Below are 15,020 nucleotides of genomic sequence, written 5' to 3' on the forward strand. Positions count from 1 at the left end.
TGCAGGCCCGCAAACGGAGTCGTTGTGCTGCCCCGTCTGGGCGGGGACGACCCACGGAGCAGGGAGTACCTTTGCTTCTCAACCACACAGTGACTTCTGTTCCTTTCCCAAGGGACACATCCATTGTCCTTTCAGGAGATACTTTTGTAAACTGTTCCAGCACAGTCTCTTATTTTTTCAGTAAAATGCTATGCTCCAATGTCCTCTTCAATAACAGACAATGTTTAATTAAAAAAAAAATTTTTTTTTAAACCTTTTCTGTTGAGTTGAAGGACTATCTCTCTTCCGCCCAAGGCAACACATGGCAATGCTTAATGATTTCCATTTTTAACTCGAGGAGGAACGTTTCTCAGAGTTCAAGAGGAAGCCGAGTGGGCGCGCTCTGGATTGCGGGAGGCCCGCATGGCGTCAAGAGCGGAGAATCTGGAAGTCAGTGGGTAGCAGATGGCCCAGTAGGGAGGAGAGACTGCTAGCAGATGGCCCCAATAGTTGGATAAGGGGGGGGGGGGAAACTTAATAGCCAAAGAAATCCTGAGAAAGAAGAATAAAGTGGGAGGCAGCACGGCTTTCTGATTTCAAGCTACACTATGAAGCTATAGTCATCAAAACAGTATGGTACTGCACAGAAACAAATAGACCAATGGAACAGAACTGCAAGTGCAGAAGCAAACCACATATATACAGTCAACTAGCCTTTGACAAGGCAGCCAAGAATACTCGATGGGTGGCTCAGTCATTTAAGCGTCTGCCTTCAGCTCAGGTCATGATCTCAGGGTGCTGGGATCAAGCCCACGTCAGGCTCCCTGTTCAGCAGGGAGTCTGCTTCTCCCTCTCCCCCTGCTCCTGCTCTCGTGCATGTACTCTCTCTCTCTCACAGAGCTCTAATAAATAAATAAAATCTTAAAAAAAAAATACTTGATGGGGAAAAGAGTGTCTTCAATAAAAAAAAGCACTTCAATAAGTGCTGGAATAATTGGAAATTCGTATGTAAACAGATAAAACTGGACCTCAATCTTCCACCACTCAGAAAAATTAACTCAGAATGGATTAAGAACTTAAAAGGTAAGATGTGAAACCATGAAATTCCCAGAAAAAAACACAGGAGTAAAGCTCCTATACATGGGTCTTGGCAATGATTTTTCGGATACGACACCTAAAGCACAAGCAACAAAAGCAAATATAAACGACAGGGACTACATCAAATTAAACAGCTTCTGTACAACAAAAGAAGCCATCGACAAAGTGAAAAGACAACCTACAGAATGGAAAAAAAGTATTTACACACTATATAGCTAATAATGGGTTACTATCCAAAATACATAAAGAACTCAAACAGCAAAAAAAAATAATAATAATCCAATGAAAAAATGGGCAAAGGACCTGAAAAGACATTTCTACAAAGAAGATAAATGAAAGGCCAACAAATACATGACAAGATGATCAACATCACTAGTCATTAGGGAAACACAAATTAAAACTACGGTGAGAGACCATCTCACACCTGTTAGAATGGCTAGTATCCAAAAGACAAGAGGTAACAAGTATCCGCGAGCATGTGGAGAAAGGGAACCCAGGGGATTGTTGGTGAGAATGCAAACTGGTGCAGCCACTGTGGAAAACAGTACGGAGGACCCATACTGTCTGATCCAGCAATCCCACTTCTGGGAATAGAGCCAAAGGAAATGAAAACACTAACTCGAAAAGATATTTGCACTCCCACGTTCATAGCAGCGCTATTCACAATAGCCTAGACATGGAAACAACCTAAGCGTCCATCCATGGCTGGATGGATAAAGAAGTTGCATCTATAGGTATCCATGGAATATATACAACAGAATACTGTTCGGCCACAAAAAAAGGAGGAAATCCTATCATTTGTGATAATATCGATGGACCTTGAAGGCATTGCGCTAAGTGAAATAAGTCGAATAGTCAAATATTGCATGATCTCACTAACAGGTGGGGGGGAGGAGACAACCCAACTCACAGAAAAAGAGACCAGACTTGTGGTTACCAGAAGTGGAGGGTGGAGGCAGCGAATATCAGAGGCAGGGGACCAAAAAGTACAAACTTCCAGTTATAAGAGAATTAAGTTCTAGGGGTGGAACGTACAACATGATGACTATAGCAAACACTGCAGCATGATATATGGGAAAGCTGGGAAGAGCGTCAATCCTATGCAGTCTCATCCTAAGGAGAAACTTTTTTTTTTTTTTATCTATAGAAAATGGATGCTAGCTGAACATACTATGGTAATCATTTCACAATATATGCAAATCAAACCATCATACTGAAGCCTTAAACTTATACAGTGATATATGTCAATTATTTCTCAATAAAAGTAGGGAGGAGAAAGCTTTGATTGCAAACAAATCAGTATTAGAAACATACCAAGAAGCAGGGCCCACCCAGGTGTTTGCTATTGCAATGAACAGGCAGTCCCATTTCTCAGAGGTGTACCCAGGTGGTGGGGTACCCAGACAGTGACAGAGATGAAAAGTTACAACAGGAGGCCTCATCTCCAAATTGTCTCTTTCCACCCATCCATTGATAATTTTGGAGAAGTCTATAGGCTCACAATTCAGGCCATCCAAATTAAAAGGCTCCACAGGGAATATTTAGGGCAGTGAAACTATTCTGTAGGATATTATAAGGGTAGCTACAGGTCACTGTACATTTATCAAAACTCATCAAAAGTACAACACAGAGTGAATTCTGATGTAAACTATGGACGTTAGTTAATATCAATACTGGCTCATCAGTTGCAACAAATGTACCATATTAATATAAGACAGGGCAAGCTGGGGGCGGGGGGAAGGATTCATATAGGAATTCTATTTTCCACTCAATTTTTCTGTAAACCTAAAACTGCCCCAAAATGTAGTCTGTTACTTAAACACACACACACACACACACCCCCACCCACCCCTGGCCTTGCTTCTTGCTGGCCAGGTGACCTTGGGCTCGTTACTTAATCTCTCTGGGTCTCCTGTCCTCATCTGCAAAATGAGGATACTAATAGCACACGCCTAAAGGGCTGTTAGGAGCAGCAAGTAAGTTAATGCAGGGAAAGCACTTAGCATAGCACCCAGTACGGGGTATGCTGGTGGTAGCCACGATCATGATGACGACGACGACAGTCCTCGTGTGCTCGGTACACCTTACATACTTCATACCTCCACACGTCATATGCTTTCAGTCCTGCAGGTGAGGCAGGTAGGAACTGCTGCTATCCTCAATTGACAAAAGAGAAAACCTGAAGCTTAGAGAGCTTCTCTAACTGGCCCAAGGTCACACAGCTGGCCAGCAGGGTGAGCTGGGACTCACACCCAGGCATCTCCCTTCACCATGTCCAACTGTCTTCTCCAAGAAAGGGCTGGTGCTTGCTGGGACAGGAGCCTTTTCTGGCTGCTGGAGACAGAGCCAATACCAGAACCCAGATCTTTGGTCCCTAAGCCACTCAATCCCCCATAGAACATCCCTGCCCCGAAGCCCCCAAAAAGCAAAGAGCAATCACACAGATGACGGGCTGCCATCTTCCTTGGGCTCCATTTGTCATCAGGCTGGCCTCCTTTTGCGAGCCTATCACCGTCCCAAGGTGGTTGGTGACACTTTCCTCAAGAAGCCACCTGGCTCTCTGGGGTTGCCCCACCCAGAAAATGCCCTCCCAGGGCTGGAACTCCTCTCCCCGCCCCCCCCCCCACCAGGACCGTAACTAGGCTGTGAGCTCGCTGCCCACAGTAGGGAGTTCAATTCTTGCTTCTCCGAGTTGGGGTTTGCTTTTACGTAACGACTTCAAAACTTGAGATGTGCCACTTATCTCCCGAGCCTGCTGAGGCAGCATTCGAACAGACACCCGTTCAGAATCCAGACGCTGCCTCATGTCCCTGGGAGCGCCGCACCTCCACACCCACATCCTGATGTACTTTTCGCAGCTCTAGGTCCGCTCCTCCTACCCCTACTTTCTCATGCTTTCTGCACCTCTGCTCCCCACAAAGGGGCGCCTACGGAGACCCACCGCGGTGCCCACCTGCTCAGTGACCTCATCTCCTCCCAGCCCAGCCTCCACACCAACTCCTGTGTGCGGGCCCACCCGGCTGCCTCCACCTCTCCCCTCCCCTCCCCTCCCACTGTGGCCGCGCATCAGCCCTGGTACAGAACGAAAGGTGAGCCAGCCACAGAAGATGCTCCATCTAGCGCCCACATCCACTCCTCTGCTCTCCTGAAAGGCTAGGAACCACCTCCATCCGCAGATCGCTCTCAAGCACCCCCTCACCCCGGCAGCCCTCTCTTCCCAGCCTTCCTTCTAGGGACATGGAAAGTCTGTGTCCTCCCTAAATGCCTATACTGAAGCCCTAAGCCCCGAAGAAATGCTATTTCAAGATGGAGCCTTTGGGAGGGGATCTGGGCTAGACCAGCTCATGGGGCAGGGGGAGCCCTCTGGTCTGATGGGATCAGAGGCCTTACGGGAAGGGACCCCAGAGAGCTGGCTCTCACTAGTTCTCCCTCCTGGAACAGGAGGACACAGCAAAATGAGGGCAATCCACAAGCCAGGGAGAGTTCTCATCAGAACCTGATCAGGCAGGCGCTCTGACCTTAGACTCCCGGCCTCCAGAACCGTGAGAAGAGGTATTTCTGCTGTTTACGCCGCCCGGGCTATGGAATTCTGTCACGGCAGCCTGAGCAAAGACAGACATACAGCCAGTGGGCATTTCAAAAGGCGTATGTGAAAAGCAGAAAACCAAACATGACAAAGCAAATCCCTCCAACATCAACAGGGGGGCAAAGCTCCCCTCTCTTTTTTGAACATGGGCACAGGATGTTGGGAACCCAAATGAAGAGGTGTGGGAAGAGGGGGAGGCATACCCACCCCAGTTTGACAGCCAACCTGTAAAGTAATGCCTCACTGTCGAGAGAAAAAAAAAAAACCTGACAGTTTTTCGATGTAGAGGCATGTTCTGTAAGGTGGGCCATCCTCCAACATCCCAAATCCTCAAAATATTAAAAAACAAAACCAAAAATTTGTTTCCAGGAGGAAAAACAAAAAACAAAAAACAACATTTGGCAAGATGCTTACTTCTTACCTTGTCCTCATAAAATTCAAGTAACAAATAGTTTTCCAGTACCTGTGATTCGTAGGCCTTGTATCATGTCTGGGGTAAGCAGATAAGAAAAAAAAATAATGAAAACAGAAGCTCACATCTGAGCATGTGTGTTAAGTGCTTCATGGGTATTAACTCGTTTATTTCTAACAACCCTCTGAGGTGGATGCGATTATCACCCCCTTTACTATCTCAGAAGGAAAAACTGAAGCAGACGCTGGGTTTAAAAAGCAAATGTGCAGAAACTCTTTGGTTCCTGAAGGTCTGCGTCTCCCCCAGATTCCTGTGTTGAAGCCCTCCTCTCCTAAGGTGGTGGGACCTGGAGGTGCGGCCTCTGGGAGGTAATTTGGAGGGGGTCATGAGGATGGGGTCTCCCCATGATGGGATTCGTGCCCTCATGAGGAGAGGAAGAAAGCAGGATCAGGCCTGGTTAGTACTTGGACGGGAGAAGAGGAAGAGAGACCAGAGCCCAGATTCTCTCTCTCTACCCAGTGAGCCCACAGTGACGTGGGGTGGCCATCTGCAAACCAGGAACCATCCCTGGACCCTCCCAGCCTCCAGAACTGTGAGAAATACGGGTCTGTCAATTAAATTAAGGCACCCCGTCTCCGATATTTTGTTATGACAGCCTGAGCTAAGACAGAGTCCAGAAGACTCAAAGTCGCAGCCTCTCACTATTTCATGCATTTTATGTGGAGGGACCCACTTCTCTTTTGTAGTGCTTGCTCTTCACAGACCATGAAATAAAAATCTAGGTCCTAGAGGCCCAGATCTCGGGGGGGAGGATAAATTAATGACTTCCCCCCAGACCTCAGTAGTCAAAAATGAAGATTTTTTTTTTTTATATATAATTTCTCTACATTCAAAAACGACACCAAACTGGTTTTCAAGAAAATCTCTGTGTTACACCATGTCTTAGCCTTCATTCAACATCCAAATATTTACTGGACTCCTCTGAAGGATCAGGCAGCGTCCTAGCCCAGTTCTTCTCTGCCTGTGGGGTGCACGCACATTGCCCCAGGATCTGGTTAGGATGCAGATTCTGATGCAGAAGGCCTGGGGTGGGCCTGACACTCTGCATTCCCAGAAAGCTGCCTGGTGATGCCAACCACCCCGGATAGCAGGACTCTCGCCCAGAGAGCACCACCCCTGCCTTCCTCTCGGACTCACCTGGGAGCTCTTAAAAAATATTGCTTCCTGGGTCCCATCCCCAGACCCGTGACGGCAGCCACTCCAGGGCTGGGTCTTGGGCATTTCAGAAGCTCTTCCCTGACTGCAAGATGAGGGCAGGGTTAGGGATCACTCTTCTGGACACAGGGCAGTGAGCAAGGGAGCCCTCAAGAGGAACGGATGACAAGTAAGTTACTTTAGATGGTGATACAGGTCAGAAAAATATAGGGTAACGTGATGGGGGAGGCACTTAAGCACAACACACACCATGGGATGGGAACACCAGCAAGACCTGGGGAAGTGACCCCAGGCAGAGCCAAGAGCCCATTTTCCACACCAAGTCTTCAGGAACGACTAGAGCAGGGTGCCCTGAAGCTTTTCCACAGGAGAAGCTATTCCTCTCACAGGGGAGGAGGAACACTCAGAGGCTACAGAAAATAAGACCCAGTCCCCCCCCCCCCCCCAACAAAGACGTTCTTACAAAAACACGAACTGACCTGTTGAATGCTGACTGGGGTGGGGGATGCGGGTGCTTTAGCTCGGGATACTCTGACACAGCAGGAAATTCTTAAAGCTCCATCTTCCCACGTCCCTAGAAGACCTCACCTAGTAGACCAGGACTGGTGGAATGGATGCAGAGCAGAAGCCTCAGAGGATGCAAGAAACCCCTGTATGGTTCTTCCCAGGCAACTCCTTTACCCGTGGAGGGAAGAGGGCAGCCAGTGGGTGCCACCCTCTGTCACACCCCGAAACTCTAAGTGGGAGGAAGCTCTGGTCCACCTTTACCGAAGCAGCATTCCAGAAGCAGAGCCTGAGACTCAGGTCTAAGCCAGCCCACACCCAGCCCTCCCCCGGCCCCGCAAGCAGCTGAGGGGGCCATGTGCCCCAAGCCCATAGGACTTCAGAACTCCCACGGAAGGATGGCAGCCATTGGGGCACACATGCTGCGGTCTGGGAGGCCAGAAAGCTGAGGCCGTGGTAACCACCTTCCCACACTGGAGGACTTCGGAGTCCAGAGACAGAGGGAAACTGAGTCATGACACTTAACCTTTGATCTCACGCGTTCAGTGACTGGCCCAATAAATTTCCCTTTTTCCGCTAAACCCAGTCTGGGGAAGTTTCCTGTCTTTGCCATCGAGGCCTTCCTCATCTAGACCGCAAGACTCCACACACCGCATCAGACCCAGTCACCCTCCTCTGAGCCCCCTGAAAGTGGCCCCCTGGGGCTGCTGACTACAGGACCTCTGCCGTCCTTCTTCCTCACCGAGTTTTCCCTGTGTCAGGAGCTGGTCTTCTCCACAACCGTAAGCTACTTGATGACAAGGGCTGTCTCTCATGCTTGCTTATACCACGCCCCCCCCCAACCCACCGCCGCCACGTGCCCACCACAGGGTAGGAGAGACAACAGCAAGTGCGTGCTGTGTACATGCTTGTGAACTGGAAAGGGGGCCCAGGTGGCTGGAAGGGAAGTCGGGTCTCAGCCCCGCCTGGGCGGGAAGGAAAGCTAGGGCAGGTGCGATGGAGTGGGGAAGCCATGGGATCTGGGCCCAGGTGAACCAGGGATGCACCTGCCTGCCAAGAGGTCTTGGGGAGTCACTAAACTTCTGAGCCCTGCCCCGTTCCTCATCTTTGCAAAAACACTGAAAGGATAAAAGTGCTTCATAGTTGAAATGCACTTTCATTCCATCATTCGACCAAACTTCATGGAGTCCTTCCTACACGCAGGGCCCTATCCCAGAAACAATTAACAAAAAGCATAACCCAGGGGCGACTGCGTGGTTCAGTCGGTTAAGGGGCTGCCTTCGGCTCAGGTCGTGACCTCAGGGTCCTGGGATCAAGCCCCTCGTCTGGTTCCCTGCTTCGTGGGGATTCTGCCCTTCCCTCTGCTTATGCTCTCTCACGATCTCTAATGAATAATCTTTAAAAAATTTAAAAAAAAAAGCATAATCTAAGGGTTCATTATTGCTAAAGATAATGCTGATTTCCCTCTCCATAAGGGGGACAAGGCCAGGTCTTCCTGCCAAATAGGACTGACTGCTCCACAGTCAGTCAGATAATTTTGGATGAGAAAGTACACTGAAGATACGGGACAATGCGGGAGCACATGAGACTCTATCCCAAGAAACAGGGCCCTGTCTACGCCGATGTGGCCAGACTACAGGTGACAGAAGTTACAGGAGGAGGGCAGAGCCTGCCTAAAGTGAGGGCACCAGCGAGGAAGAAACCAAAGCTGCACTACCCTGGATTCTTTACCCAGAGTAGCAAAGCATCCCCGGCCCCCGCAGCTGGTGCCGATCCTCGCGTCTCGGGTCCCTGGAGGACATGGACCCCAGTGTTAACCTCTGGCCTTACACAGGCCACCTGTCAGTCCAGTCCATGCCTCCACTCCTTCTGGTAATGAGAGAGGTCTGAGGGAGGTTAAATGACGGGATGAGCACCATCGCAGGCAGAGTGACTCACCAGGAATCTCTCAGGAATGGATGGTCCAAGTTCAAAGGGAATCCCGGCAGTTTCTCTACAAGCCTGGACTCACCTACCTTCCACGTCCCACAAGGCCTTCTCAGAAGGCATCCTGAGGGAAGGGGGGTTGATGGTGTAGCAGACAGGCTTTGAGGGATAGCCCTGACCTCCTTATGCCCATAGAACCAAACATATATTTTAATCACACAAGCTGAGGTTCCAATGCTTCACCACTTAACAAGACTTATGACTCTGAGCAACTCATGTCTTCCCCTAGAGGTCTCCTGACCTATAGAATGCAGAGAAGACCTGCCTATGAACACAAGTGAGGAAGAATGCCATCAAAACCTGGGTTTCCATTCCCATTTACACCCAGCCCCAGCCAGGGCCTTAACAGATTTCCCCCAACAACCCCAGAACAGGAAGTACAATTCTGCCCATTTCACAGGTGGGAAAACAGACCCCCAAAGATGCTGTGACTTGCCGGGCAATGCGGTGGAAGAGCCAAGTGGCACCCATCTGCAGTAAGACCTCAAAGGTCTCAGGGGGCTTTTGAATGCTTCATCCCACTGGATCTTTCCCACAAAGACTCTGTTGGAGACAGATTTCTGGCCCAGGACTGCCCTGAGGCCTGGGCAGCTTCCATTTGCCTCACCGCTTGCTGGCACACTCCCGAGAATCTTCTTCACCCATTTAAGGAAAACCTGCCCCTGGCAGGACAGATAAGAGGTCATCTCTGGGTCCCTACAGCCTCCGACCCCCTAGAGAATTCTGAAAGGGAACAGCAAGACCACCTCCCACAGCAAGAAGAATCCATCCCCTCCGAGCCAGCACCGTACCCTGGGAACTCCCACTGTAGAGAGAGGACCCCAGCACTCCAGAGTGTCCTACCCCTGCAGGTGCCCTGGCGTGTTGCGACCCTGGTGGGCGGGTCATCCCAAAGTGCCACCTGCCAGAGCAGCCTTGCTGCCCCTTGAGGTCCGTCAGATGGATACCGTGAGCAAAAGGGAACGAAAACAAAGACACCCAGGCGAGCACAACCAAGACAGCAGGGGGAAACACGGAGCCTTTAGGAGCATTGTTGAGAACAAAAAAGGAAATTTCAAAACTCTCCAATGTGACCTTTCCCGTTGCTGGGTAAAGAAAGTACTTGAGTTGCTTAGCAGCACAACTGATTAATGCCTGCACGTTACCTGTCTACACCTTACAGCTACCCTTTCCCACTGGGTTCATCAAACCACCTTCCTCAGCTCTGGCTGTAATGTCCGCAGAAGCACCATCTCCAGGCCAAATGCCTTGAGGCAAGGGGGAGATTGATTTCTTACCAGGATCTGTGCAATTCCTAGCTGTCTGAGTCCCGTTCACAGGTGCCATCAGCCTTCTATGTCTCCATGTGTCTGGTAGAACATGCTTGCTAACAGCAGCTGTTTTATGCCCTGTATTGGAAAATAAGTCACAAACACCATTAGGTCAATATGGTGCCTCCATTCTTCCAATGACCTTACATGTCTGCCTCTGGCTACACCAGCAACAGCCCTGTGTGACTATTTAGAGCCACCTGTTGGGAGTAATACAATGATTGCAAGCACAATATCACCTGCTTCACACACAGTAATCTGTTTCCTAGATCTGGTCCATTGTTTCTAGTCCCAGATGCGTCAGCCCGTGATGTGACCTTGGCCAAGAGGGCTCGGCCCCTCACAGGTGCAACAAGGATTTAGACAGGTGTCCCTGCCCCCAGGGGAACTGCAAATGGCTATTAGGTCAGCAGATAGGTGGAGAAGGTTGAGGGGGTCTGGCCCGGAGCTTCTCAGCCTTGAATGTGCACAGAAATCACCTGGGGACCTCGTCGAAATACAGATTCTGTTTCAGTAGGTCTGGGCTGGGCCTTGGGATTCTGTACTAACAAGCTCCCAGGTGATGCTAATTCTACTGGTCCGAGGGCGACAGAGTAACAAGGGAGAGTAGTGGTGTGGAGGCCAGTGACCACACAGTTAAACTCCCAAAGGTAATTCCTGATCCAGCAAATACGAACGATTCTCACTTTAAGAGCTTCAGAGTATTCATTTACCTCTCCTCATGTGCACACTGCCTCAGCTGGGTAATAATACCTCTTCTATAATGCTGACACCGAAGAGCCTCTAAGTACTTTGTTATTTCTGGTGTGTAACTGAGGGGAAATACACTGACTTGACCAATTGCAAAGCATCAGGTTAAGATGTTCAAATAACCTTTCTGGGTTTCTGTTGGAAAGAGCCATGTTTTGACCTTCTATCCTCAAATCACAAGTTGGGGTCTTGAAAAGCAGTTTTTTAAGAGTTTAATCAAGTCCCACCTGATTTTTACCTACCACTATAAACCACTCTAGATGGTCTAATTGCTCAGAAAGGCACCCCGTTTTATCTCCATGTCCAGATTGCTAAATCACCTGCATTTCTTTCGTTTTTTTTTAAATGTGAAGAAATAAAAGGCCCACCGTGTCCAACTAAAAATGGGAGTATTAGCCAAGTGAATGGCTTCTGAAAATTCCACATGGGCTCACATCCCCCATTCCACCCCAGATTTTTTTTTCTAAGTTTCTTTCTCTCTCCACCTCAAATCTGCATATCCTAAGCAACTCCCAAATCCCTCAGTCTTGGATGAAGAAGTGTGAATTGTGGTTCCAGACACCAGGGCTCTCCTGCCGTGGGGATTAAGAGGAGTTAAGCGATGCTGAAACCTGGCAGCAACCTCCTGAGGGGACTGCCCTCGACGTTTTTAGGGTTTGGAGAGGATGCGCCAGGACACCCAGGGCACTCCTTCGGCAAGGGGCGAGGGGAGCGCTGAGACTCAGTTCCCAGCCTCCGTATCTGGGTTTTCGAGAAACGCGGAGCACAACCGTCTTGGCTCCGCAAAATTGGAAAGCGGACCACTCAGCTTGGTCCGCCCCAGGCTAAGAGAATTCACACCTGCACCCCGCCTCTGCGCCGCGCGTTCCCCCACGCACTCTGGGGACAGAACTCTGGCACGGACGGGCCCGATGTTCAGGCTTTCATCTTGGTAACACAGACCTGCAGCCGCGTCCTGAGCCCCCAGGGGCCGCGCGCAGCTCAGGGAAACGAGCGCCACAGCTCAAAGCGTCGATGTCAGCCCTCCTGGGTGCGCTCTACCTGCCCGGTGGGGAGGGGACGGGGCTGGATGAACCCTAGGGACCAAGCTGACGGGGAAGGAAGGGGAGACATCTCGGAGCTACCCGGCGGCTTCCCAGCCCGAGCCCCTCAACCCCCGGGGCGGGCCCGCACCGGCACCTACCCAAGCTGCCAAAGAGGCCGGAGGCACAGCACACCACGGCCAGCACCGCGCACACGAAGCCAACTTGCTGCGGCAGCATCTCTCGCCTCCTGCGAACTTTGCGCGGCCGGAGGCACCCGCGGAGGGCCATCCTGGAGCGCCCGGGTGCCGTCCCTGGGAGCGGATGGGGAGCTTCGGCGGCCGGAGCGCGATCTGTGGCGGAGCGACGCGAAGCTCAGAGGCGAGAGGCTCCCGGCCAAAGCTTCATGGCCCGCGGGCAAGGTCGGCGGGGAGGCCGGGAGAAGGGAGGTGAGGGCGCGCGGCGCAGCCGGAGCTCAGAGTCCCGCGCGCGGCGTGCGCGCTCCGCGCACCATGGCTCCGGGGCGAGGAGGCGACGCCGGCACGGTGGCGCTGGCGGCCCTGGCTCGTAGGGCTGGCGCAGTCCCGGCACTGGAGCCGCTACCTGCCCGCTCAGCCTCCGCGCGCTCGCCCGGCCGCAGCCCCGGCAGCAGTGCCCGGGGGGCGCCCGCGGGGAGCACTCAGTGCGCCCCCGCGCCCCGCGCCGCCGCTCCCACTCGCAGCATTCTCCCCCTCCAAGTTTGGCGGCGGCCGCCCAACAGCACCGCTCCGCTGCTTCCCGGCGAGCCCAAGCCCGGGCGGCCCAGCGCGCGCGCGCGCGCGGGCAGAAGGCAGGCTGGGGCCCCCCGGGACCTGCGACCCTCGCGGCGAACGGCCTCGACGTCAGCCCTCCCGGGGGTGAGTTCTCCCCGGGAACTTTCTCTCCGGCTGCCGGCGCCTGCGTCTGCAAGGCCGTGGCGCCTCCCGCCCGCGGCTCTCGCCTCCCTTCTCCTCCCCTCCCGCCCGCCTCTCACGCCCCTCCTCAGCACGTGTACTCCTCCCCGAGGGCGCACTCGCCCGTGCGCTCCTCCCTTCCCCCCGTGAGGCTCAACTACTGACCAATATAATCGCCCCCCTCCCTCCCCTCTGGAGCCGAAACCATCCCTTCTTTTCCCTCCGAGGCCGCTGCAGAGAGGAACGGGTTCTGGCAACGCAGGGACTCTCGGAACAGGGTTTCTGTCGCACGGCCGCTCCGGTGCAGGCTCCCCACGACCCCCGAGGCGACCCGAGCCCCCCCCCCCCGCTCTCCCCACCCCACCCGGGGTGGGAGATGCACGAGAAGATTAATTGCTCGAGCGGAGCTAACAAACAGGCTTGCACCAAGCCAACAGGCGCCCGCGCCCGCCGGGACCGCTCCTGCAGGGCTCTCGGGGCGGGCGGGGGAGCCGGCTGCTGGGGCGCAGTGCCGACCTGCGAAATGCTCCAGATCAGGCAGTGGGAGAAACCCCAGAGTTCCGTGGCCTTGCCGCCCGGAGTTGAGCTTTTGATGTTCTGCAGCCTTACCGCTTCGTAGGGCTCTCTGGTTTGGTCTGGTTTTGTTTTCCTCCTTGTCTCTGATCGACTCTCTAGTGTAAACCAGGAGGGAGAATTTCAGAAGAGCTGCTGGAGTGGCATCGAGGTGCAAGCAAGCGGTGGGGCCCTGCGGAGGAAGGGCCTCAGCCCAGAGGGTTTGTGAATGCACCTCGGAACTGACTTCCCTCCCTGGCCAGTTCAGCACGCACCTACCTAGCTTAGGACCCGCTAGGGGTTAAATCCACTTAAAATCCTTTTTGGAACAAAGCCAGATCTGTTTAATTAAATAAATACACACCCACCGTGTGCAGGGACGTGTGCCAAGTGCCAGCCAGAGGACAAAACAAAACAACCAAAAAAAAAAAAAGTGTAAGATCTAGTCCCTGCTTTCAAGGAACCCTAAATCAAAGGGGAGCCAGACCCTCGGCTACACCTATATTTAATAGGTCAGTTCTAAAAGTCACTTATGCAGAACCTGCATTATTCCCTCACTACTCAATATGTGGTCCACCAGAGCATGAGCACTGCCTGAGAACTTGCAAGAAATGTAGGCTCCAAGGCACCAGCCCAGATCTATTGAGTCTGAATGTGCGTTTTTTCACAAGACCTCCTGGAGATTTGTGTGCACATCCAAGTGTGAGAAGCATGGCCCATTTGAGCCTGTCCCCATGCCTTGAGCTGGTCACCATCTGCACGATTCCTCTTGGTCTAAGCACGGATAATTGTGTTTGTTAGTCTGGCATAGGAGCACAAGTAAGAGGTACTTAGAGGGCCAGGAAAGGGAGAAGGCTCACTATTTTTCAGCAGCCCTGTTTCAGTGCCTACAAGACACTGAAGGCATGAACACAAGACTAATTGCAGTGGAAACCCCTAGAGGAAATGAAATGGAAAAGGCCACTGTTGGTCTCCTATAGAACAGCGCAGGGCTCCCTGTGGCCTACAGAGATGCCTCACGTACCATTAAGGCTTCTGCTCCATATGGGTGACTGTTACCAAGCATGCCTGCCAGGGATAAAAAGGCACTTTTCATACTATTGAAGAATTTTCTTCTCATTGACTTGGCTGTACACGGATGCATTTATCAATAGCAAATAGAAAACCCAAGAATGTGTGAAATGCATCATTTGGAAAGCCAGCCAAGAGCCTTTGGCATCGAATGGAAGCCAAAAGAAAAAGTTAAAATGTTAATATGCTGTTGTCCTATCCATAAGACAGCCTTCGGGTCACATTGATTAAAACAAGTCCAAGAAACAAAATGGTATCCGCTTACTAGGATTTAAAAATTTCTTAAAACTTCCGTCCGTGGAGCCCACCTAGGGCTTTTTAAAACAAATTTTTGAATCCGAAACAGGCCAAAGGAGTCATCAGGTGTCTGCCTTTAAACGTTTAGCCGGCTCTTTTATAGCACATTTGTTTTCTTTGACAGCTTCTACCTGCTTTCAGTTAATAGTTAGAACCCTTGGAATAATTTCACATGCACAAATGGATTCTTCTTTGACAGTTTAAAAAGCAATTCGTTTGAATTGTACTTTTTGCTTCATTTAAATAGTGCCCATTACCAAATAGCCTCCACTCCATCTCTAAGGACTCACCCTGCAGAAGAGAGAA

The sequence above is a fragment of the Leptonychotes weddellii genome, chromosome 9 (assembly GCF_054177405.1).
Source record: "Leptonychotes weddellii isolate Sample4059 chromosome 9, ASM5417740v2, whole genome shotgun sequence".
NCBI classification, from domain to species: domain Eukaryota; kingdom Metazoa; phylum Chordata; class Mammalia; order Carnivora; family Phocidae; genus Leptonychotes; species Leptonychotes weddellii.